Below are 25,701 nucleotides of genomic sequence, written 5' to 3'. Positions count from 1 at the left end.
AAGGTAATCTGCAGCTAAGGACACAGCAGGTGATGGGAAGGTTGGGAGCCTTCCCCGCAAATAAACTCACCAATTCATGGTTTTGCCTGCTCCCTAAGTATATCATTTTCGCTTTAAAATGACTTTTATTGGTTCTGGCTGCAAGGAAGATCACCTATAAGGGAAAAAATAAAGTTATAATCCAATAATCTACCAAACCAGAGAAAATCATTATTAAAACCTTAACATATTTTTTCTGGTCTTTTTTTTGGGAGGGGGGTTCCTTAATTTTCTATTTCGTTCATTTGACAACATGAACAAAAATGTATTTCTCTCTAAAAATGCTTTTACTCTGCAGAGGTGTGGAGAAGAAAACAAGCAAAAGAAACCTCATTGTGCAACCCGGATAACCCCACCGACATCTGAAAAGTCACACACATACACACAGAGTTAGAGAAGAGAGGCCACAGAAGGGGCACCGTGAAAGCTGCCTTCCTGTTACCTCCCCTCCCCTTTCCCTCAAATTAACCAGTGTTAACAGTTTTGTGATTCTTTTTTCCAGAAAATTTAAAAATGCATCCACCTGCAGTTATGCATTTATTTATATAAACTTTTTCTTTGCACAAAGGGATGGTTTCTTCTAGGCATTTTCTATGCACATATTTTTTCACGTGGCTGAGATGACACTGCCAGAGCAGTTGTGTACCCTGCGTTTCCCACTTGACATGATGATAAGCTTTCTCTTGAGAGCATTTGCTTTGCCAATGACTTCCACACCCGCCCTAAAGGAGTGGTGCCCTGGGTGAGCCTTCCTGCTGCTTTGGGAAAAGACTGTCAGGAGGAGGAGGGTTTCAAACGCCAGGCTTCCGGCAGACGGAGGGGAGCTCATGCTGGTTTTGGATCGATGCAGCCCACATGTCTTGAGCACCTTGTGTGTACGAGGGTCTACAAAGACAATTTCCCCCGCTGACTGCTGCAGCATTTTTCTCAGAGGTCGGGGGTGGTGATATGGTAAAGGACCTCATGGATGCTTATATTGGAGGGCAGGTCTGCTGGATACAGGACTGAGCGAGGCCAGGAAATGGCTGCTCTAAATCATTGCAGAATCCCTCCTAATACCTCCACCCCTGGTCGTGGCTTCAGAGTCTGAAACCATTTTCCTCTTTGCTTCCATGCAATGTGGTCATTGAGAGCAACAAATAAGATAGCCGTTCAGGCTGGGGAGGAGGGAGAGGCTGGGAGTCAAGTGACCCACTGTTCATTTTGAGCAGTTGGTACAGGGCCAGGTGGGGAAAAGGCTGGAAGGACAGATGGGCAGTTTGGAAACTCCACTCATCTCTGCAGCTGCCTAAGGCCCTGGCCCAGGGCAGTGTGCATGGCGTTTGGCCAAGGCAGCCCCTGGTACCAAGGCTGGGCTGCAGAGGCTCTCGGACCTAAAATCAGAGACCAGCACCCCATGCCCTGGGTCTCCATTCAGCCACTAGAGTTCTAGAACTTCTGCAAAGCTAGAGCCAACATGTCATGGCTCATTGGAGCCCACAGGTGTGTGCAGCAGAGCATAGCAGCTGTGCCCACAGACTCAGGCCAGTTCGACCAGGGATTCCTCTTCCTGGAGGAGGGGCTTGGCAAGGTTGTGTAAACTTGCTGAGCCTCAGCTTCCTCATCTGTGAAATGGGACAACAGTACTTCCTTCCTTGTCAGGTTAAAGCACATACACTCTCAACAAATGGTAAACAATATTATAATTATCAGGACATTCCTTGGGCCCTGTGCTGATTGTATTAGTCTCCTAGAGCTGCCATACAAAGCACCACAAACTGGGGGCTTAAAATAACAAGAATTTTTTCTTTCAGAGTTCTGGAGTCCAGAAGTCTGAAATCAAGGTGTCAGCAGGGCCACACTCCCCCAAGGAGGCTCCGGGGGAGGATTCTTCCTCGTAACTTCCAGGTTCTGGTGACCCAGGGGTTCTTGGCTTGTGGCCGCATCACTCCGGTCTCTGCCTCTGACTTTACGTGGTCCTCTTCCCTGTGTCTCAGAGCCTCAGATCTGCCTTTCTCTTATGAAGGACACTTGTCATTGGGTTTAGGGATGAATCAGGAGGAAGTGGGTAAGGATAACTCCAGGGCTTTTGGCGGGAGCAGATTAGCAGGTAAAGAAGAGGTTTAGCTTTGACCTTGAATTTGAGATGCCGTCCACGTGAACGTGTTGAATAGGCAGGTGGACATAAGAGTCTGGAGTTTGGAGGACAGGTCTAGGCTGAAACAAAAATCTCACTCTGTGTGAGCACTGCCCCCCACCCTGTATCCAGGCTTATAGGAAAGGGGGTTTCCGTGAAAACGTCGCACTGTCCTGAATCTGTAGGAAACCAGGCAGTGATTGCCAACCAGCCAGCCAGGCCCTGAAACTTCTCAAGGCCTTTTCCCAGCAGGAGTGGCCAATGGCCCTCCTGGAGGAGGAAGTCAGCCACCGGAGGCAGAGGGGTGATCTCTGGAGCTCCCAAGGCACACGCTGGCTCGCACACGCTGGCTCGCACACGCCCGGATCCTGGCACGCACACCGTCATGCCCGCCGTGAACACCCTGCGTGGGCTCCCTCCCTTCCCCTGGCCTTCTCTGCCTGGCAGGGACCGGGCCAGCTCCGTCTCCTCCGCAGGCTTCCCCAGCAGACCCAGCTCTGCTCACCCTGCACGGCCGCCGAGCTCTGCTGCCTGGGTTCAATTCCACGGTTGCTCCCAGTCGCCCACAGCTCGCTCTGTCCATCTCCGGCCCGGTGACTAGCCCAGTGCCTGCCTGGCCCCCAGCAGACGCTCAGTGAGTATCTGTGGAAACCAGCACACTCGTATTTCTGGAGGCCACTAACCAGGAGTGAGCGGAGACAGGCAAAGAAGCACGGAGACCCCAGAGGCCCCGGCTGACAGAGTAACGGCTGATATTTATCAGGAAACGTGACAGATGCGCAGAGCGAACGGGGATCTGTCAGTCCTCTCAGCCACAATTAGCCGCGGCTCCCCTCTTCCTGGGAGGCTGCGGAGGACTGGCCCATGGTCGCCACGGGACGCCCGTCCACAACTGCACCTTCCCCCGGAGGAACAACAGCCTGGTGACCCTGGATGTCAGCAGGAATGATGACCCTTTGGACCAGGGTTGTCTGTTGTTTATCTCATGGAGCACCAATTATGGCCACTTCAAAAACCCAGGGAGCCCTTAGCTCTCGGGGCGGCAATGGCCTCAGATGTCCTGGAAGTCTCCTGTGACCGAGCGGGGCGAGGGGCAGTGACTTGGGGCTGGAGTGGGGACGTTGCGCCCTCCCTGGGGCCGCCCTGCCACCGTGCAACTCACTTTTCCCAGGTGGCAGCCGCAGACTCTGAGCTCTGCGCAGTTCCCAGGAGCCAAGGCTCTAAGATCAGGTGTGGCTGCCCCAGAGAGGTCATTCTGGGGTTCTATCACACACACACACACGCACACACACGCGCGCGTGCGCACACACGCACACACGCGCACGCACGCACACAACACACGCACACACACACGCACGCACACACACAGACACACGCACGCACACACACACGCATGCACGCACACACACACACAGGCAAATGCACATCTGGGGAGGGCAGAGAGAGGCTGGCCGACCCTGGAGGGGACAATGGCAGCAGGCCGCTTCCCCTTGGTGACAGAATGCTCCACCCTATTCCGTAAGCTGCGTTGGTGCCGCAGATGTGGCCACTTCAATTACATGATGGGCGGGCGGGTGGGCTCTCCAGCTCCTCAGCCCCCGGGGAGCCGAGGCCCCGCGGTTGCAGTGAGGTGTGGAGGATGGAGAAGCCTCGCTGGTGTTAATGACAGCAGCCCGCACTCCCCAAGCAGCGCGAGCGAACTTGATCACTCTTTAATTATCTGGAATTAGAGTCGTGTCCTCGCCTGCTTTATGTTCTGGAGGAGGAGATCAGGGCGTCCATTAATTACCTGATCCATATGCAAAGTGTCACAAATAATTTTTCCAGAGCCAAAGGGTTCTTGCTCCCAGACCAGCATCATCTCTTAATAGTGATGCAAAGTGAAGGGAGAGAGGACCCTGGACACGGCAAGAGGAACCCTGAGCCTGGATCCTGCCAAGGCCAGGTGATGGCCAAGCTGAAGGCTTCAGCCAGGATCCCGGGGCACCAGACCCCATGGGCTTGGGCTCTTCTGAAACAGAAAAGAACAAAAGGTCCAGAGACAGAATTAAGAGTTTGGTAAAGGACTGTTCCCCGCCTATCAGAGTCTGTTAAGCAGAGAAATGAATGAAAATTAAAAGCAGAACATGAAATAAGTTTAAGCGACGGCTTGAAGGATGTGGCTTAGAGGAGAAGGGGTTTCCAGTGGGAGGGGGCAGGGCAGACACGCTCAACTCTCCCCGGGGGGCAGGATGTTTCACAACCAGGCTGGGGAGAAGTTCCCTTTTGGAGGGAATTTCTATCCTGGGGAACAGAAAATCACCAGGACAGCAGCTAAAAGACCAAATAATAAGGAGTTCACAGACCCACCAATAGCTTTAGAAACATGTCCTGGGGGCATTGGGGTAAGGAATAGATGAGAGAGACAGAGACAGAGAGAATCAGAGAGAGAGAGAGAGATACAGGGGCTTATTTTCGGCTCAACCATTGGTTTCTAACCACTGACCAGGTTTCCAGTGGCCTAGCTACACTCCCCAGGTGGCCTTATGGAGTACTTAATGAACCTGGGCTCTAGAAAGGTTAAAGTGATGCAGGAAAAAGCACAGGTTTGTCTTCCCTCTGGTAAGCGCAACCCCCCACCCCATCCCTAGCCAGGTTTCCTTCTGGGTTGACGGAGGGAGCTGATCTTATGCTGATTCTGGAGATGATGACCATGATCTACTACATGATCTATGATCTATGACCGTCACCCACTACACGGGTGACGGAAGCAGTGACAGAGGTGGGTGAGAGTCCCCTCTAGCCTGCAGAGCCCTCTCCCGCACATCACCTCACCCCATTCTCACCATTACCCCATGAGTAGGTCCCATCCTTACCCCCATTTTGCAGAAGAGGAGACTGAGGCCAAGGCCACACCTGGAGTAGGTGACTGGTCCAGGTGCCCTGACTGCAGCCCTGCTCTTCCTCCAAGGCCACACTGCCACCCACCAAAAAAGCCCTGGGTGTCCCTCACCTGTGCGGGAGGCCTCATGCTGTGTCGTTTACATCATCCTGGTCTCCTGGAGCTGGTCTCTAACGTGGATGCTTCTGGGACCCCAGGGCCCCATGGCTGGAGTCCCAGCCCATTTAAAGGGGGATTTCCTGGACCATTCGCATCCACACGTTCCCTTACTGTTTCCTGACCCCCCACTCCCTAGTGAGTGGAGGAGAAGGAGAAACAGCTGCCTCTTCCCGGTCCCATGCTTCCCAGCCCCTCCTGCTGCTGGGAGAAGAGCCCGGGAACAAGGGTGAGGCCCCAAAAGCACCTGCTCTGGAGCGAAGCAGGGCACCTGCCAGGTACAGGGCCCTTTGCCACTGGCCCCAGGATCAGTGCTTGGCCTGGTGCTGGGCCGGGGGCATCAGAGTCTCCCGAGCACCTGTTAGAACACAGAGACCCGCCCCCACTGCAGGGTTTATTTCAGCGAGTCCAGCGCCCCTGGGGCACAGCCAGGTCTGGGAGCAGAGACAATCCCTCTTCAGTACCGTGCCATGCCTCCCCAGAGCATGCCCCCCACAGCTGGGACCCCCCCCCCCCAACACCAGAAGCCTCGTCCTGCCCGGCCTCATCCCCCCCAGTGTGACTTAGAAACTCTATTTTCTTCTCCTCTAGTTTCCCAGCTCTCGGGGGTGTGAGTTAGCCTGTGGCCTGAGCAGCTAGTGTGAAATGAGGAAAATCATTCTAGTGGAAATATATTCTAGGTGGTTGGCCACCCCGGGGTGGGAAATGAGGGTCCCTGTCTGGCCCACCTGGGCGTCTCCACTGCCACTGCTGGGGACGGAGCTGCTCCAGCTGCCGGCCCTCCCTCCCTCACCCCTACCCCATCCCCACCTCTACTGAGCCCCACCGGCATGGGGATCAGGCTTCTGGCACATTCCAGGAAGAACCACAGCCATTCTGCCATGGATGGGTTGGGAGGACCACCTGGTTGGTTCCAGTCTTAGTGGGACCTGAAACTTAGACAATTTGAGAGTGCGGGGCACTTTAAGAAAAAGAATGCCAAGTTACAAATGGTGAGAGGGGGGACAAGCCCCATGAAAGTGAAGGGCCTGGACTCTGTCCTAGCAGGGATCCTCTGCTCAGGCTCCGGGAAGCCAGGGACACCCGGCACACGCGGATGGGTCCGATCCTGGGACAACCCGGCAGCGAGGTGGCCCAGCCAGCCATCTCCTCCTGCGCCCACAGTCCCACTGCATGCCACAGCTCAGCGGGCTGGCACTTCCAGGACGCCTGCACCAGGGGGCCCAGTCCGCTTCTCGGGGACCTGATGAGAGGACCCCACAGCTCCCTGCCTCCTACCAGCTCTGTTTCCCAGACCCTGTCCTCACTGACCCTAAGGCTGCACACACACCCCTCCCCCTGTGCCAAGCTTCCTTGAGCAGGATGCCCAGGTTTCCCGGCCACCTGGCCCCCCAGCCTGGGGAGCTGACAGCCCTGCCACATCCCTGATCACTTTCCCCAAGCCCCAGCCCCTCTCCTCTGGGCCCAGCTCCTCCCTGACGCCGCAGCTCTTTGGGGCTGAGCCTGAACCTGCAGGGGGGGAGGGAGGGAGGAGGAGAGGGAGGGAAGGAGGCGGAGAGGGAGGGAAGGAGGCTTCCGTGTTTATCTCCTGCTGCCTCTCACTGCCTCACTGCTCTCTCTCTTTTCCTCCCCTCTCAGAAATCTCTCCACCCTCTCCCTCCTCCTCCCCCCTGCTTTTTCCCCTCCATTACATCTTCCTTACATCTCCTGGAATAAAAAACAATTCTCTTGTGCCACCTAATTCCCCCTCCCAACAGTTTAAGACCATTCTATTAAATAATGTAATCACAAGCATCTCTTTGTTCCGTCTTCAACAGCCGCCTCTCCGCTCTAAAGCTCTCAAGCCCAAGGTCACAGGCCCCTCCACTCGGCTTGCTTAGATAAATCTCTCCCATCGCTGAATTCTGACAAATCCCCACGTCCTCTGGCCCTTTGTTGTATATTCTTTGTTTGAAATATGGCACGCCACGATGCCAGCCTCTCCACCTTTGCATATTAAATCGTGGCCAAGCTTCCCTGGAAGGGAAGGGAAGGGTGGGCTTCCTCCCTGCCTGGCTGTGAAGGGAGATTCCACGTCCCCCTCCCCAGTCTTCCCCTCCCTCTGCCCTCCCCCCATCGTCAGCCAACCCTGGCGGCTCCCACGGTGGTGGAGGGCGCACGTCATCCTTTGTTCTCAGCTGCCTGGGGTCCTGATCACCTTCCTGAAGAGCATTTGTCTTTGCTCCCGAATCACTGAGTCTTAATAACTTGATTAAATCAAAAGGCGCCATCACAGTCCCCTCCCCCCGCCCCACAAGGCAGGGGTGAGTGGGGTTGGTGGAAGGCTCCGGAAGGGGGTGCTCAGCCAGCTGCACAGGGTGGGGGGTAGGGGCTCACTTTCCCTCTGCCCTCTGGACCCTGGCACGCCCTGCTAGGCCCATTCCTGCTGCTGGGACCCACGTGGGTACCCCATCTGCCCTCGGGGACCATAGCTCTACCCCACTGTTTCAGGACCCTCTCCCGCAGCAGTGGGTTGAATAGGGGTCCCCCCCACCAAATTCACATCTACCCAGGACCTGAGGCTGTGACCTTATTTGGGATAAGGGTCTTTGCAGAATTGATTCAGGTAAGGATGGAGATGAAATCATCCTGAATTCAGGGTGGGCCCGAAGTCCAAAGAGAAACAGACAAGGAGGAAACCCAGAGACACAGAGAAGAGGGCCGCCTGATGACAGAGGCAACATCTGTTGGTGTGGCCACAAGCAAAGGGACACCAGGGATTGCAGTGACCAACAGAAACCAGGAGACCTCGAATGGACTTCCCCTTGGGGCCTCCAGAAGGAACCAACCCCGAAGGCACCCTGATTTTGGACTTCTGCCCTCCAGGACCATGAGAGAACATGTTTGTGTTGTTTTAAACCTCCCAGTTTGGGCTTCCCTGGTGGCGCAGTGGTTGAGAGTCTGCCTGCCGATGCAGGGGACACGGGTTCGAGCCCTGGTCTGGGAAGATCCCACATGCCGCGGAGCAACTAGGCCCGTGAGCCACAATTGCTGAGCCTGCGCGTCTGGAGCCTGTACTCCGCAACAAGAGAGGCCGTGACAGTGAGAGGCCCGCGCACCGCGATGAAGAGTGGCCCCCGCTCGCCGCAACTGGAGAAAGCCCTCGCACAGAAACGAAGACCCAACACAGCCATAAATAAAATAAATAAATAATTAATTAATTAAAAAAAAAAAAAAAAACTCTACTTCCCCCACCAGGTGTTAACTTTAAAAAAAAAAAAAAAACCTCCCAGTTTGGGGTACTCTGTTTTGGCAGCCCCAGGACCCTAACCCTGCCTCCTCCCTTCCTTGTGAATGCTGGGGTTCCCGGCAAGAAACAGCTCAGGTCCAAGCCCTGGAGACCTCCTATACCCCAGATTCCTGGGCAGAGAAAGGACAGAAGCTTCCAGGGCACTGCAGGCTTCTCTCTCCTCCCCTCCTCAGGGGGAGTGTGGCCAGGCCAGTGAGGGTCCAGGGCTGGGGCTGCCACCTCTCCCGGGGTGCCCGCCGGTGAGCTCTCTGTCCCACTGCCTCTTGACTCAGGACTGGGACGTGCCCTGAGGTGGCAGAAAAGGACTTTTTCCTCCTCACATATGGGTCTTTGACCCAATGAAGCCAGAGTAGAAATCACTAGTCACTTCTGTTGCTACCTTAAATGCCCACATCACCGACCAGCTGGCAACCTCCTCAAGGTCTGGCCAAGGAGCCCCGGGACCCCTACCCTACCCCAGCACCAGACAAGACCCCTGAGAAATTAACAGGTGCTGAAGTGCCCTCGGGCGGACTGAAGGTCTGGTGGCCCTGGCAAGGGCAAGGCGTGTTGCTGGGGGTGGAAGGGAATTGGGGGGGGGGGCGGTCAGTAGGAGCTGCTGTCTTTGAGCCACGAGGAAGGTGTCAGTTTGGGTCCCCTGGGAAGCAGATGCCAGGATGGAATCAAACGTGCAGGAGCTCTGCTGGGGGAAATGCCTGCGAAGGGTGACCGGAGGAACAGACCCTGAGAAGGAAGAGGCCGAAGGAGCGTGGCCTGGGGAAGGGCCTCAGGCTGTGGTGCAGCTCAGGGAGGCTCGGCTGGCCAGGCCGTGGGGAGACCCGCTGGGGCAGGAATGGTGGGCTTTGGTGCCCCCCACACTGTGTGGCCGCCACCAGGAGCCAGGAGAGAAGGGGGGCAGTGTGGGCGGGCACCCCTGCTTCCTGCCCTCACGGTACCTCTCAGCCAAGGCCCTTCTCTCCCTTGCCAGCGGGCACCAGCATCCTGCCACCAGCATCCTGCCTGAGGACCACGTTTCCAGGTTTCTGCGTCCCCTCTCCTTCCCTCCTCCCCCCTTCACCTTTGCCAAGCACACTGTTTCTAAGGCTTTTTCTCCTCCAGCCTCACTTGTTATTTCTCCTCCTCATTTCCCCTAATTTTGCAGTACGAGCTCCACGGGGAAGGCAGCCGCTCTGATTCTTTTGGCTTTGCCCTGAGAGGCAGGAAATTAGGAGGCTGTTTCCTCCTGTGCTGCAAAATGCCTACAATCAGTGGGAGCACCAGACACCTTGCTTCCCTGCCCGGTGAGCCCCTCCTTGACCCTCTGAGGGCATCAGGTTCAACACAGAAAACTGCTGAAGGGGCAGGAACCCACCTTCCCGCATGCTTGCAGCTGAGGACAGCAACACCTTCCATCCTGCCCTGAAGCTCGTTCACTCCAGTGTTCCTGGGGCTCTGAGCCTCCAGAGTGAGCTGCCCCATCATCCCCTTTCCTCCCTCCCCCTCCCTCCCTCCTCCCTTCCCCCTCCCTCCCTCCCTCCTCCCTCCCTCCTCCCTCCCTCCTCCCTTCCCTCCTCCCTTCCCCCTCCCTCCCTCCCTCCCTCCTCCCTTCCCCCTCCCTCCCTCCCTCCTCCCTTCCCCCTCCCTCCCTCCCTCCCTCCTCCCTTCCCTCCTCCCTCCCCCTCCCTCCCCCCTCCCTCCCCCCTCCCCCTCCCCCTCCCTCCCTCCTCCCTTCCCCCTCCCTCCCTCCCTCCCTCCTTCCTTCCATCCATGGTCCTCATGGTCCCCTCATGTCTCTCTTTCCCAAATCGTCATCCTGTGCCTCGTCCATCTTACCCCCCAACTTCTCCAGAGAGACATGCACTCAGGTTCTTCCCAATCTCCTTTCTTAATCCAAGCAATTCTGCTTCTAACCTGGTCACCCTGAATATACGCCGACTTGTACAGCAGACCCGAGCGTGCCCCCAATGCTCCACACCTCACATCCAAGGTCCTGGCCTTGGCCTTCCGCCTCATCTACCTCGGTCACTGGGTATCGCTGGCCACCCCTTCTCCTGGGCGCTCTGCTCTCCCTCCGTGCGTGGCTGTGCTCGACTCCCTCTCCTGCTTCCCGGCCACCTTGCTTTGCCACCAGAGCCCAGCCTCAACCGTCTAAGCGTAGACGCTCTCAGAGGCTGAGGGCAACTCAAGAGTGAGCCATGCACACTGCCGATCTCCTGCAGCCCCGGCCCCTCTCCTCGGCTCCTGCCGGGCTCTCCACCCAGATTATTCAACCAACATTTGCTGAGTGTGGGACCCTTGCTGGCTGCTTGGCAGGTACTAGGGACACCAAGGTGGAGATGGGCCTGCCTGGCAGGAGTCTAGAAGCCTGGCAGAGGTCCGTGTAGCACCATCGCCGGCAGCCTCACCTTTCCCAGCAAACTGGGTCCCCACCGCTGGCTCCATGGGGTCATTGGTACCACTGGCCTCAAACCCTAACGTTATTATTGAGTCTTCCCTGGAGCTCCCCAATGCCCGTGTCTTGCCCGTCTCCCTGGGGGCTGCCCTCTTTCCCATCTCTTCTCTTTTCATGCTGGTCCACGTCCTCCCCCCACAGACCAAGACTTCTGAGCGCCCTATCCCCTCTCTCTGCTACCTGCAGCCCGCCCTCCACACCCAGGTGACAGGATGACGGACAGTGGGCACAAATACAGGTACATGTGTGCATATATAATGCATATCATTAGTAATGAGCATTAGTAATATTCATCCCCCAAGTCTGTCTGTTGGAATGATGAGTTGCATGGCCATCATAGCAGGGTGATGGGTGTCAACGCCACCGGGATTCAGCCTGAAGCCAACCCAGCTGTGTGCCCTTGGACAGGTCACAGCCCCTCTCTGGGTCTCAGTTTCCCCCCCGAGACAATGAAGAGGTGGAGACTAGGGGCTTTGACGGTTCCTTCCAGTGAATTCTGTCTTTTCCTGGTTTCCCCTAGGGGCGGCTCCTGCTTGCTTCTGAGGGGGGATCTGGTAACAGGAAGAAAGAGGAAGGAAGGGCTGGTCCCGTGAGAGGAAAGGGACCTCTCCTCACTCCTAAGAAGCTGCAAGGGCAACATCAGTCTTCAGGGAGGGGGGTGTGCAGGGAGGGGCGCAGGTCTCAGGAAGGCGGTGGGAACGGGTGCACTCTTGGGGTCTTTGACTCCTCCCAGCAAGGAGGAGCGCCTCGCCTACCCGCTTCCCTCCCTGGCTGCCCTTCAGTCCTTGTCTAGCGAGCACAGGGGGTTCCTGGCCGCTTCCTCGTGCCTGCTGTGCCTTCCTGCCTTCGAGGATGAATTCCGTCCCTGTCTCTAAGCATGCAGAGAAGATTTATGCTGAATCGAGGAGGGGCCACCACAGAGGCTCGGGGGTCTCCAAGCAATAACTCTTAATTCAGAGCTTCATCCACGAGAGCGGACACAAGGGCATCTCCCGGCAGGACTTGCCAGCGAGCAGAGGAGCTGGTCTGCAGGCTCCTTCCTCATCCACTCGGTACCCTCCTAATGATGACTTGGGCTGCTACAAATGGAAATGAACTAAACCCGTTAAATCTATTTTTTCCCCTTGGTGGGAGGGAGTACGGATTTCGTAAAGATAGAGATTTTAAATTAAGCTTTAAAACTGCGACTGAGCGAGATTTAATACTGACGATTAGCCTGGACAAACAGTTAATCGCACTGGTGGGGTAATTTATATAAGCTCCGTGCAACCATGTGGCAGGCAGCACGTTGCACTGCAAATTAGTGCAATAAAAGAGGCTGAAGCCTGGCGGGGCAGGGCCTCCTTGGGCTTCCTGGGCGCGTGGGCCTTGGATGGATGGAGCTGGGGTGACAGAGGCAGCATCTTGGGTCTTGGAAAGGGAAATTTTGCCTCTTCCCTCTGGGGGACGTGATGCAGTAAATAGAACTCAGCATTTCCGGAGGGTTTAAAGGCTGATCTGCCTCTAGGGAGCTATGTGAGCTTGGCTATTGCTCATTCACTTCGTGTCTCATTTTCCTCATCCGTAAAATGGAGAGGCACTTGCCCAGCAGGGTCCTCGGGGAGATGCAGGGTAAAGGCATCTATCTCGGTTCCCGGCCCATGTATGGTCCCAGGCGATGCTCACTTATCACCACTCTGTCCCTTCTAAGCTGAGAGCACCCCTTCGGGCCCTCAGCGCCCCCATGTGCCTGGCTCTCAGTGCCCACAAATGGGGTTAACTTGCCAACTCTCCGTATTTATAGCCGCCCGTATTTCTCCCAGACTGCAGCAGCCTTCCCTAACCAGAACAGACATGCTCATCTACGGCAACAGAGCACTGATTTAAAAAAAAAAAAAAAAAAAAAAAAAAACCACATCAGCAAGACATTTAGAGAAAAGATCTCTGGTTTCCTCTTAGAGGCGGGGGTCTGAGCCACAACCGTTTTTGCCTCACGTCTCTCGAGATTGCGAATGACAGTGGCCACTCTCTCCCTCCTGAGAACTCCAGATGCATTTTTGTCCACGTCACGCAGTTTCGTGGGGGTCTCTTTCCACAAGCACGTGGCTGCTTTCCTCAAGAGTCTAGCCCAATGATTTCTGTGTGGGGAAAAAAGGGAGGCGTGGATCTAAGTCCCCCCAGGTCAGGAGAGGGTGGGCGGGCAGACACCTGCCCTGGTCCAGCCTCCATTTGTTGGATCCCGGGTGCCCAGGTAGAGGGCAGAGGGAAGGCTGGGAAGGCTGTTATTTCTTCAGCCGGGGGCTGCGGGAGGATGGAGGAACGACTGCACGGCGGGTGCTGGGCAAGCTGGTTGCTTCTGCGCTAAGGTAGCAGCCATCCTCCTCCCTTTCCCATCCCACCTGCACTCATCGTGGGCTCGCTGTACAACCTGTGAACCTGGGGGTTGCAACAACAAGGACACCAAACCCACACCTACCTCATGAGCCTTCGGTCCAGCAGAGAAATAGACAAGAAAGTAAAGCCTCAGCCCCATTTGTAAAATGATGACAACTCTTCCCAGTAGCCAAAAGGTAGAAACAACCCAAATGATGAATGGATAGACGAGATGTGTGCATCCGCACAATGGAATCTTATTCAGCCATAAAAAGGAGTGAAGTACTGACCCAGGCTATGATACTGATGAGGCTTGAGGACATTATGCTGAGTGAAAAAAGCCAGACACAAAAACACAAATATTGTATGATTCCATTTATATAAAATGTCCCAGAATAGGAGAATCCATAGAAATAAGGAAGTAGATTCGTGGTTTCTGGGGGCTAGGAAGAGGGGAGAATGGGGAGTGATTGCTAATGGGTGTGAGGTTTCTTTGGGGGGTGATGACAGCATCCTGGAACTAGATAGAGGTGACAGCTGCGCATCATTGTGAAGGTACTAAATGCCACTAACTGTTCCCTTTAAAATGGTTAATTTTACGTCATGTGATTTTTACCCCAATTAAAAAAAAAAAAAAAGCTTCCAAATTGTCAGAACTCCGGAAGAGAAGCAAAACAGGGGCTAGTAGAGTGAGGAACTCCTCCGGCTGGCACCATGGTCCTCTGAGCTACCCAAATTTGGGTCGGTGAGTGGAGGGGGCCCCTCCTGCCTCTAAGCCGAGAGGAGGGCCGGGAGCTGGCGGGCCTGGCCTGAATGCACTCACCGGGCAGACACACTGACCACAGGACACACTTCCCGCCCTGCTGGGCTGGCTCTAACAGAGTTACAGAAGCCACCTCCCAGGGGCTCCAGAGACCCTTGGCCCTGAAGTTCCATCACCAAAGGTCCACCTAAGAGGTGGCTAAGGGCGGGAAATGCCTGGGAGGTTCTAGGAGTGGGAGAAGGAACTGGAAGTGGATTCAGTTTGCACAAGTGACACTGTACGTCCACGTGTAAGAGGCCTTTGCGTGTGACCTCCCACTGGGTCCCAGCCTGAACGCTGCCCACGTGACCTCTTGCTGGGCACCCCTCCAACCTGGGTTCTGCCCATGTGACCTCCCACTGGGGCCTCCCCACCTGTGTTCTGCCCACGTGACCTCCCTTATTCTCCCACCTGTGTTCTGCCCACGTGACCTCCCTTATTCTCCCACCTGTGTTCTGCCCACGTGACCTCCCTTATTCTCCCACCTGTGTTCTGCCCACGTGACCTCCCTTATTCTCCCACCTGTGTTCTGCCCATGTGACCTGCACTGTGCTCCATCCTGGACCCTGCCCACGTGACCTCCCACTCTGCTCCCACCTGGGTTCTGCCCCCGTGACCGCCAAGAGGCCCCCATCTGGATCCTGCCCACGTGACTGCCGGCAATGCTCCCACTTCCCCGCGGGAGCCACAGGCAGCAGGCAGAGTTTTAAAACATGAACTAGAAACTCTCAGTGTGTCTCCCACATAGAAAGGGTCATATTTCATGAAAGATTTTTTTGGGGGTTCATAGACATTTTTATGGAGTCTGGATTGCTTTTCAAAATCTATTTCCTACTATGAATCAAGGTTTAAGAAGTTTGAAAACCACTTTTCTAAGTTAACCCCTCCCCCGACTATAGCCTCTTTCATACTCTCCTTGCCTTCTACATGTCTCAGCCTGAGCACTCAGGATTTTCTCTTTTTTTCTTTTTTTAATTCAAGAAGACCCGAGACAGCAGAAGGGATATGGAGGAAAGGTAAAGGATGGTTTGGGTGACGCCAGTGAGGGAGGGCAGACCCCCTCTCTGCTCTCATCCTTCTCTCCTCCATCCTGGAACACACGAAGGGGTTCTCAGATTCGGCTGTGGGGCAGGAGAAGGACACGGAACGAAGTCAGGACGGGACAGGCTCAACAGAGCGTCGGGCAGCTCTGCGCCTCCGGGGTAGAGTCAGACCACCGTGTCCTTGAAGGCTGCTCCGGAACCACTGCCCAGGCAGCTCCCCGATTTCCCAGCTGGAAGCACCGCTCCCTCCTGACCGCCCCACCCCCCACACCCCCGCATGCTGCACACCCTGAGGTGTCACGGTCACCTGGGACACCCCTCCCATCAGGAAGAGGCTGGTCTTGTCAACCTGTGAGTCATCCCTGCTCTAACACTGTGACCTTCACGTACCAGGTGGTCAATAGATATCTCCAGATGGGTTGCACAGTGCCAAGAGGACAGCCCCCTCGGTCCCAGGACCAGGTGAGCTGAGGCAGCAGCGTAAGGGGGACCGTTGCCCAGCTGCGGACACATGACAGTCCCAACGGCAGACGATCTTTCAGTTTTTCGCTCTGTCAGCACAGCTTTCCAAATAAAGGATGGTCGTGGTGTGGAACAGAGGGGACTGGGAGTGACCGGCCTGGTGACAAATCTTTGCAGGTGATTTGTGGACAATGTATGGCAAGAGCCATACACGTGCCAACAGTGAGGGACCCAGCCCTCGAGCCTGCAGAGTCCTCACCAAGCTGCAGGGCGTCCCCAGCCAGCCCAGCACGCACGCGCACACACACACACACACACACTCACACTCACACTCACACTCCGTAGGTTCTTCCCACAAGGCTGTCTAAGGAATAAGCACTTGATGGCATTGTTGTCAAATGGACAAATGTTATAACGGCAAACATCCTGACTGTGTGCAATGCCAGACCTGCCCTGAGCATCTCATGTGCATTGCCCCACTTGACCCCCCCCAATGACCATCATCATCTCTGTTTTGCTGATGAGGAAACTGGAGCTGAGAAAGGTGAAGAAAGCCGTCCGAGGCCATCCAGGTGGTAAAAGGCAGAGCAAAGTCTCTACCTCAGTCGCTCTAACCCCAGAACCTTAGTTCAGAGCCCGCCTTCGTGCCCACGACAGGATGCTGCCGCCCAGGAGGACAGACGGATGGGTGCGCACGTGGTGAGCGGGTGAGCCTTCCTCTCCTCCCGTGGCCTTGCTCACGGCCACCTGGGCTTGCCTGTCATCGCACCCCATAGATCTGTACTAGTAAACAGGCTCTAGCTTCAAGCAGAGACAAACTTCCATGAAAGGCAGTTTGTTGGTCCAAAATAATCGCCTCCTATCAGGATGTGTTAAAGCTGAGAAGTAACAAGGGCTCCGTTACCTTAAGATTTATGGTACATGACATGCTCTTCTCTCCACTATAACACATTTGCATAAAATGCTTATATTACTGCAGCTTCATCGGACCTGAAAATGGAATATGATTCCAATAACATTTCTCTGGAGATAGACAATGGGCTGAAACAAAAACCTGATGTGTTTCCTTAGCTCTGTGTCTTTATTAACAAACATGCCAGGACGCATTGCTAAAACTGCACGATTGGAATGGCATGAAGACCCCCACCTCACACAGGGCGGCTCGCCAGCTTCCTACGATCCATCTTACTATTTCTTGAGTGTCAGAGCATTGCTTTAAATATGCAATCAAGCCCTTGGTTAAGATGCTGGCGTTGCTGCAATTCCACTGACTTGCCTCTCTGGCATCACTTTGCATTTTCAGTGAAGACATTGTGGTCTGAGATACTAAGTTTTCTTGATTCACATTCTTTGCTCTTGCCACCAAAGAGATGGTTCAGTGTTGGAAAGTGCTCTCGTGAGAGCTGTGAATCACGGGGTGCCGGGCTGGAGGCAGGGCCCTGGCCAGCAGGGCCTTCTACATTCTTTTTTGCCATGAGGGGGGGGGACATAGCTGGAGGCGTGGGCAGGACTCAACGGGAGATGGCACTGCCACCTTGTGATGTGAACACTTTATCACCAATGGATGGCCCTTTAACATCTGGTGGCATGAAAATTAAGGCCAAGACCAAACGTGTGGGAAGATGCCCAGCCTCACTCATAATTAAAGAAATGCAAATTGAAACAATAAAATAAGATTTTCATCCATCCAATTGACTATACAGCACAGACTTTGACGGTAGCCAGCCTTGGTGAAGAAGTGGGGGGCGGGATGTGTTCCCTCACACGTGACTGGGTGCAGTGGAAATGGGAACAGTGACTTTAGAGCTTGCTGCTCAGAGTGGGGTCCAAAGGCCAGCATCACCTGGAGTTTGTCAAAATGCAGATTCCCAGGTACCACCCTGGACCTGCTGAATTGGAAACTGGGGGTGGGGCCCAGCAATCTGTGTTTTAAGCCCTTTAGGTGATGCTCATGTAGTCTAAAGAAAAGCACTGGCTTAGAGGACAGTTTGGCTCAAAATTCCACTACTTTTTTTTAATATTACATGTTCTAAATGGTTACTGCTGGAGAATAGGAAGACAATTGATTTTTTACGATGAGCTACTATCTGGTCGTATTGCTGAACCCTCCCATTAGGTCTAATAATTTGTGTGAATATTCTAGGTAGAAGATCCTCTTGTCTGCAAATAATGACAGATCAGTCTTGTGCTTTCTAGTTTGTGTACCTCTCCTTTCTACTTCTTATCTCCCATTCCCTCTGCGAGGACCTCCAGAGCGATAATGATTTCTGTTCTGCTTTCAGGAATTATTCTACAGATAGACATATTTGGACAATGTATGTGAAGATGCCTGTGCAGGAACATTCATTACAGTAGCATCTGCGACAGCAAAACCCTGTAAAATGCCAAAATACCCATCAGTGTGGGGCTGGGTAAATCAACCAGGGCCCATCCAGGCGGTGGAATACTATGCAGCCAATAAAAAGGTTGGGGGTAGATCCAAATATGCTGCTTTTAGGAGATATCAGACATACGTTGTTTGAAAAGAAAGGATGCAGAGCAGTGTATATTGTATAAAGATACACAAACATACACGATGACGTGTACACAGAGTTTCTGGAAGGATACGCAAACAGGTCTCAATAGTTCCTTCTGGGGGGCCGGAGGCAAGAGGGAGAGGGACTCTTAGGTAAATGTTTCTTTTCACTATTTTAATTTTTAGGTTCTGCAAGTGTTACTTTTTTCAGTAATAAAATTAGTATTTCTAAAGAATTTTTAAAAAATAGATGAGCTGAGGCGGGTCCAGAGGTGAGTGCCTCCCTGTCTGGATCAGGATTTCACAGGCTGGGCTTCACACTAGAACCCCGCGCGCTGGTGTTTAAGGGGCAGGGGCTGGAGCAGAGCCCAGGGCCTCATCTGGCTGATGTCTCGTTGACCCTGAATCCTGTTTCCAGGTGGGCCCTCGTCAACTCAGAGAAAGTAAACACTGGGATTCATTTAGCAAGATTCTCTCCCACAATTTAATTTGAGTAGTTTTACCGCAAACACAATTTCTGTTCTCCAGGACACCCTGGGCACTTTGCCCATCACACTTCATAGATGTGCTGGGCCAGTTTACCTTCTACAGCGTGGCCTCGGGCCAAGTGGGTGCGAACCGCCCTACTGCTCTCAAGCTTAGGACTCTTGGACTTACAGGTTTCCTGACCTCTCTGAGGCAGTTTCCCCATCTGTAAAATGGGCAGAGTAATGCCAACATTGAGGGGATGGTGTGAGGGGTAAAGAAGAAAGTGTAAAGTGTGACTTAACAATGTATTCTTGGAGGGGCTTCCTGCCGTCCCATCCCTGGTGCTCGGGGTCTTTACTGAACTCTCTGCATGTTCGTCCAGGGCAGGTTGCGGGCAGGCATCCTTTGGTCTCCAGTGTGTATTCCAGGCTTGTGATCCAGGGAGGGCTTCTGACTCCCTTTTGCACACGAGGAACCTGGACTCAGAGATGAAAGGACTTGGCGCAGTCAGTCGTGGAGAATGGACCAAAGCGTGTGGGTTCTGATGCTGTGTCCTGGACTTTGCATGACTCCTCCTGGACTTTGATATCTTCTTCTGCCACCTGAATCCAACCGCCTCCCCGCTTTAAAACACCATCACAAAAAAGCCAGGTGCAAAAACTGAATGTACTCTCTGCCTAGCGTCTTCCCACTTTTATAAGGATGGGGAAAAAATGGGAAGAATGTAGACCAATATGTTAAATGGAAGGATTAGAAGTTGTTTTTCTTTTCTTCCTTATCTTGATTTTCTAGAATTTGTACAATAATACGCACCTCCTATGTAAAGGTGGGGAAACTGCATATATATTTATGGTACCAATTTTTTAAAAATACATGTTATATATCGATACACAGGAAATGGAAAAACATAAACATAGCTACAAAATGATTCCAGTGTGATGTTAAATTTTGAAGAGTAAGATACAAATCTGCATGTTTAAATATGAAGACAAAAGACAAGGTGTTGGGAATGGAGTGATTTCTGAATGATGGTTATGGAAGAACGTTATGTTCTTCTGTACTTTCTGAAAAGTTATCATTAACTTTTTTTTTTAATTTTTTTTTGTTTGTTTGTTTTGTTTTTTAATTTTTATTTATTTATGGCTGCATTGGGTCTTTGTTTCTGTGCGAGGGCTTTCTCTCGTTGCGGCAAGCGGGGGCCACTCCTCATTGCGGAGTGCGGGCCTCTCACCATCGTGGCCTCTCTTGTTGCGGAGCACGGGCTCCAGACGCACAGGCTCAGTAGTTGTGGCTCACGGGCCTAGTTGCTCCGCGGCATGTGGGATCTTCCCGGACCAGGGCTCGAACCCGTGTCCCCTGCATTGGCAGGCAGATTCTCAACCACTGCGCCACCAGGGAAGCCCATCATTAACTTTTAAAAAGACCAAATATCACCTTTGCAGAGAGGACTTTTCTCAGTACTGTATGGGAAACATTCCCCTTCCTGCAGGGAAGGAAACCACCTCCATCCCCTCATCGTCTTTATTTTTATCAATCGCCTGTTTCACTACCTGGGATTATACTCTGCAGCCAGGTCTCTGTCTCCCCATCTGCAGTGTCAGCTCTCTGAGGACACGGACCTATGCCTAGAACGGTGTCCAGCACACGATAGGTGTTTAATTTGCTGGATGAATCAGTAGATGGATGGAAAGGTGGATGAACGGAGGAGAAAAGTGCTGACATTGCGGGAACTAGGTGGACAGCACCAGAAATGTGAGTTTCATCATCCTGATATGCATTGAGTTCCGACTACATGCCAGTCTCTCTGCTGGGGGCGGAGTATAGAAGATGTGCTTACTGTCCCCAAGGAACATGGCCCCTGAGGAATGCAGGGGGTGGGGCATGTGGGGAGGGAAGGGAACTCACATTTATTAAGTAATTTATTACATGTCAAGCTTCACAAACAGTATCTCATTTAGTCTTCTCAACGACCCTACAAGACATAGTATAAAACCCATTTCTCTACTCGGCAGGTGATTCTTTAGAAGATAGGAGAGCTAAGGTGCATGGAGGGCTTGACGGGTCGGAAAACAGATCATGCCTGGGTGATCTAGGTGGGAGAGCGGGGCTCTCCAGCTGCTTGCTGCATGCATCTGTAAAGCTGCACACCTGCTTGCAGCACTGTTGAGCGCTGAAGGTCCACATACAAAGACCCAGCACGGTCCCCACGAAGCACCCCAGAGGTCTTGGTTGTCACCTAGCCGTCAGTGGGGTGGGGGGCAGGCGGGGAAGAGAGAGAGAGACTCAAGGGCAAAGGTTGGGGCAGGGGGTGAAGGAAAGCTTTGTCGGAGCAGGGATTTGGGATGAAGACCCCCAACTGGGGGAGTGGGGAGCCCCCAGCCCCTTAGGGAAGTCTGTCGTGGACGTAGGCAGGGCTGGAGGCCTTGGGGTCTGGAATCTTTTGGCTGTTGTGATATTTGCCCTGAAGTGTGGGCTCCAGTCCTGTCACTCCAAGAAACAGAACTTGACCTTGACTTGGGGCCCCTCTCCGTGTTGGGGCCGCTCCCTTCTTAGGGGGAAAAGACAGTGACGCTGGGCAGAAACAGAGCGGGAGGAGACAGCTCACATCCCAGGCTGAGGGAATCACGGCTGGAGAGGAAGGGCACCTATGCTTAAACCCTTGCTGGAATGTCTCACTCTGCCCATTTCCATTTCATATTTCAGCTCAAAAATGATGACAGAGGTTACAGAGCAGCCTCCCCCCTCCTCAGTAATTACCAAATTAACACATTCTAGCAGGCGAGCCCCCAGCAGCAGCTGTGATGAATGCGCGAGGGCAGCTATCTGCAGAGCCTGCCCCTGCGTGCTCACCTCCTTAACCAGCCCGACCCCCTGCGGGGTCTCTGGGGCCAGTCTCTGCCGCAAGCCCTCCCTCCCCCTCCGTTTAATAGGCTCTGGGGCCGGGCTTAATGTGCCAGGCGGTGCACGTCCCACCCTTGGGGGCCTGACCCCACGGGTCAAGGAGGTGGCTTCCTCACACAGGCAGGAAGCCGGGAAAACGAGCCCCAAATTAATTTATTCAGCCAATTCATTAGGCAGGCGTGCATTGTGTGCTGCGTACTCGTGCAGCCCAGGGCTCGGGGCTGAAGGGGAGGCAAGATGAACGTAGGATGCGGCTGCTGCCTTCGAGGAGCTTGCTGTCCAGGGGGGAATGAGGAAAAGGATTCAGTGGCCAGCGTGGAACGGACTCCAAGCTCCTGAGGAAGCCCAGGGAGGAGGATGGGTTGGTTCTCGTGGAAGGTGGCGGGGACGTGGATGGTGGGAGATGTACGCTGAAGCTGGCACCGGGGATGGGGGAATTGAGCTGAAAGCTAGAGGATGCCCTGCTTGAAACAGGGGGAGCGGGTGTTATCTCTGAAGTAAGAGCAGTAAAAGCAGGAGTCTGGCCTGGGTACGGCATGGTCCTATTAGTGATGGAGTGTAAACTGATGATGGGAAGGGTGGGAAAGGCGTGGCTGGGCGGGAGCCAGCTCCAGGAGGACGCAGGACCTGCCAGGTGTTTTCAGCAAAGGGAGGGACACACGTGTGCTGCTTATCCCAGGTTAGAGACCAGGAAGGAAGCTGATGCTGAATCTGGTCAAGAAAGTGCCTGCGATGGTCTCAGGGCCGAGAGGAAGGCAGGGAGGAACTCAAGGGAGAATTCAAAGGAAGAATCACAAGCTGGGCGCCTCATTAGACATGAGGCTCAGAGAAAGGCAGGTGTTGGGGTTTGAGCCGACTCTCTAGGAGGGAATCCACCAGGGAGAAAGGATGTGGGCGAGGATGGCAGGGGCTTTGGGGTAAGAGCTGCTCCGTGGGCTCTGTGGGAGCCAGTGATCATGGGGAAAGCAACGTGCTCTGGATGCCGAGGGTGAGGAGGGGCAGGTATGGGCCCCGGGTGGGGTCCAGAGGCTCAGGATTCACCCACCCTCAGGCGGCGACATCCTCAGGAGGAACCTTTCCTCTCTGACCCTCTTCAAAGCACACCTTGGCGGAGGAGGAGTCCAAATTCCAGAGGCTCGGATGCTCGTTTTCCTAATTGACTGAGCTTTAATAGCAGAGCCAAAATAACGGTCCATCAGCTCCATTCATTTGCTTAATACCCTCGGCCTCCACCTGTCCTTGACTTCGGGACCTGGAACCAGGAGGAGAGGGAGAAGGATCACAGGGCATCTTTAAAGGTGATGCTGGACCATGTGGTGGTTCTATTTTCAATATTTTGAGGAATCTCCACGTTGTTTTTCACAGCGGCTGCACCATTTTACATTCCCACCAATCGTGCACAAGGGTTCCAGTTTCTCCACATCCTCACCAACGTGCTTATTGTTTGCTTTTTTGATGATAGCCATCCTAACGGGTGTGAGGTGGTATCTCATTGTGGTTTTGATTTGCATTTCCCGGATGATTAGTGGTGCTGAGCACCTTTTCTCACCTGTAGGTCTTCTTTGGAGAAATAGCTCGACGAATGCATAAATTAATGTGGCATATGCATAAAATGGGATATCATTCAGCCTTAAAAATGAGTGAAATCCTGCCAAATAGGACAACATAGATGACTCTTGAAGAGTCATCATCATGAAGGACATGATGCTCTGTGAAATAATCCAGCCACAGAAGGACAAGTGCTGCGTGGTGCTACTTAGATGAAAGACCTAAAACAATCAAATTCATGGAAGCGGGAAGTAGGATGCTGGTTGTCAGGGGCCAGGGGGAAGTGAGAGGAGGCAGTTGCTCTTCAAGGGGTACAGGATTTCAGTTGCGCAAGATGAAAAAGTTCTAGAGGTCTGCTTACAACATTGTGATTGTAGTTAACAATACTGTTCTGTACACCTGAAAATTTGTCAATAGGGTAGATCTCTGTTAAATGTTCTCACCATAATAAGATAAGATGGGGTAAGATAAGGTGGCACTAATGACACCTGGCTGCTGAGAGGCTGAGATAGGGATGCAAAGGCAATTTATCTGATATCACTAATATTGCAAATCTATCTGAAAGGAAATCTGTAACGCCCGCACAGAGCTAGCCCATTCAGAACACCGGCTTAGCAACACTCAAAGGAGTAAAACAGGAAGTTAGCAAGGTGTCTCTCCACATTTTCATCTTCAGGTGAGAAGGAAAAGCTAGGCCCTCTGCTTGAATCCCTTACTCCCATCTTGCATGGAAAGAAGCAGAGAGAACTGCCTTATAATAAGCACCTGCATTTATAGGATCTCATTTAATCCTCACGACATACAATAAAATTGGAACCATTGCTCCCATTTTGCAGATGAGAAAACCAAGTTTAGAGAGGTAAGTTACCTCTCTTGTCCAAGGCTACCTGTAGGTGTGGCGTCCTAGGAGGGTGTCTCTGCAGGGCAGTGGCTGTGGGCCACCCTATGGGGAATAGCGGGGAAGGGTTTGAGGATCCCAAAGAAATGAGGTCCCGCTTGAATTCAGCACCTAAGAGCTGTGTATCTTCATGCAGGTTACTGAATAATAGCACCTATTGCAAAGGTTTGTTAAGAGGATGTATGGAGATCATTTATAGCACATGCTGAGCCACCAATAAATCTTCGTGTCATAGTCATTGCCACCATCACCATCACCATCACCATCATCATCGTCACTGCCACTGTTATCCAACCCAGGAAAATACAGGCATCCACAGCCCCTCACCCTGCATCTCTTCACCCCCGGGTGTGAGTGTCATGTCTTCTTAAATTGGCTATTTCTTTTGAAGACGTCTTAACCAAAGCCCCACGCCTCCAGAGTCCTCACCATGACAAACGTCAGTAACAGTGATGACTCCCTGAGGCTGAATTTTAAAAGAGCATTAAAGATTAAAGAATGCACAGGTCAATTACTAGGACAAGTAAATGACTTTAGAAGTAATCACATATAATTTTGTCTTGTTTATTTGGCATTAGTTGTAAGTGTCCATAATCCTGGGTCCCAGAAGTCCTTCACTTTGGGTTTGCTTTGGGCAGATGAAGGGCCTCGGCCCCAAACGCAGAGGCTGGGGGTGGGGGAAGGGCCCTGGGGCACAGGGACTCTTGGCCTCTCTTGACTCAACCTGGTTGACTTGCTTCAGATCCACAGACAATTTCATCATCCACCCTCCCTAAACCGTTCCTAAGAGACGCCTGTCTATGTCAAACTGTGGGAGGCCCCGGGCTGCCCACCAGCCTCTACTCCCTGTGGGCTAACAGGGGGAGGCAGAAGGTGGCACAGGTGTCCTCTGGGGTCTGCAGCATTGCCCAGAGAGGAGGTCATGTGACCGAAGGGTATGCGAAGGGCAAGAGTAGGTCACTAGTGAGAGAGAGGGAGGGCTGGTGAGGGCACTGCGTGTGCGTGAACTGTGGTCAGGAGGAAGTAGAATTTCCAAAGTCACGTGAAGGAGAAAGGGGAGCCTTATGGCTAAGACATTCCCTTTGGTTGAAAGGGATAGAAACCTACTCAAACCAGCTCAATAAAATGGTCTACTATTGGAGGATGTGTTAGTCACAAACTGGATGGCTTAAAACAACAGAAATGTATTGTCTCACAATCTGGAGGTTAGAAGTCTGAGTTCAAGGTGTCAGCAGGGTTGATTCCTTCTGGAGGCTCTGAGGGAGAATCTGTTCCAGAATCCTCTCTGGTGACTGCCAGCAATCCTCGGCATTCCTCGACTTATAGAGGCATCACTCCAGTCTCTGTCTCCATCTTCACATGGCTGCTTTTCTGGGTCCTCCATGGTCTTCCCTCTATGCATGTTGCTGTGTCCAAACTTCCCTCTGCTTGTAAAGATCAGCCATTGGATTAGGGCCACCCTAATCCAGTATGACCTCATCTGAACCTGATTACATCTGCAAAGACCCTTCTTCCAAATAAGATCATATTCACAGGTTCTGGGTGGACATCACCATTCAACCCAGTACAGAAGAGTATAACAAAGATACAAACAATCTGGGATTGACACTAGAGCAGAGCTGCACTTCCCTGAAGCTAGAGTTGGAGACTGGAAAGTTGGGGGACCGTGGGTGGCAGCACTGTTGGGCCACTTCACACCCATTGTCCCCTTCTCCTTGCTAACGGAAACTGATTCTGTCCAGTATTGGGCATGCATGTGCTTCGGGAGGTGGGACCTCCCCAGCCCAAGAGGGAGCTCAG

The sequence above is a fragment of the Balaenoptera ricei genome, chromosome 20, assembly GCF_028023285.1.
Source record: "Balaenoptera ricei isolate mBalRic1 chromosome 20, mBalRic1.hap2, whole genome shotgun sequence".
Lineage (NCBI taxonomy): Eukaryota > Metazoa > Chordata > Mammalia > Artiodactyla > Balaenopteridae > Balaenoptera > Balaenoptera ricei.
This window is presented reverse-complemented; position numbering follows the sequence as displayed.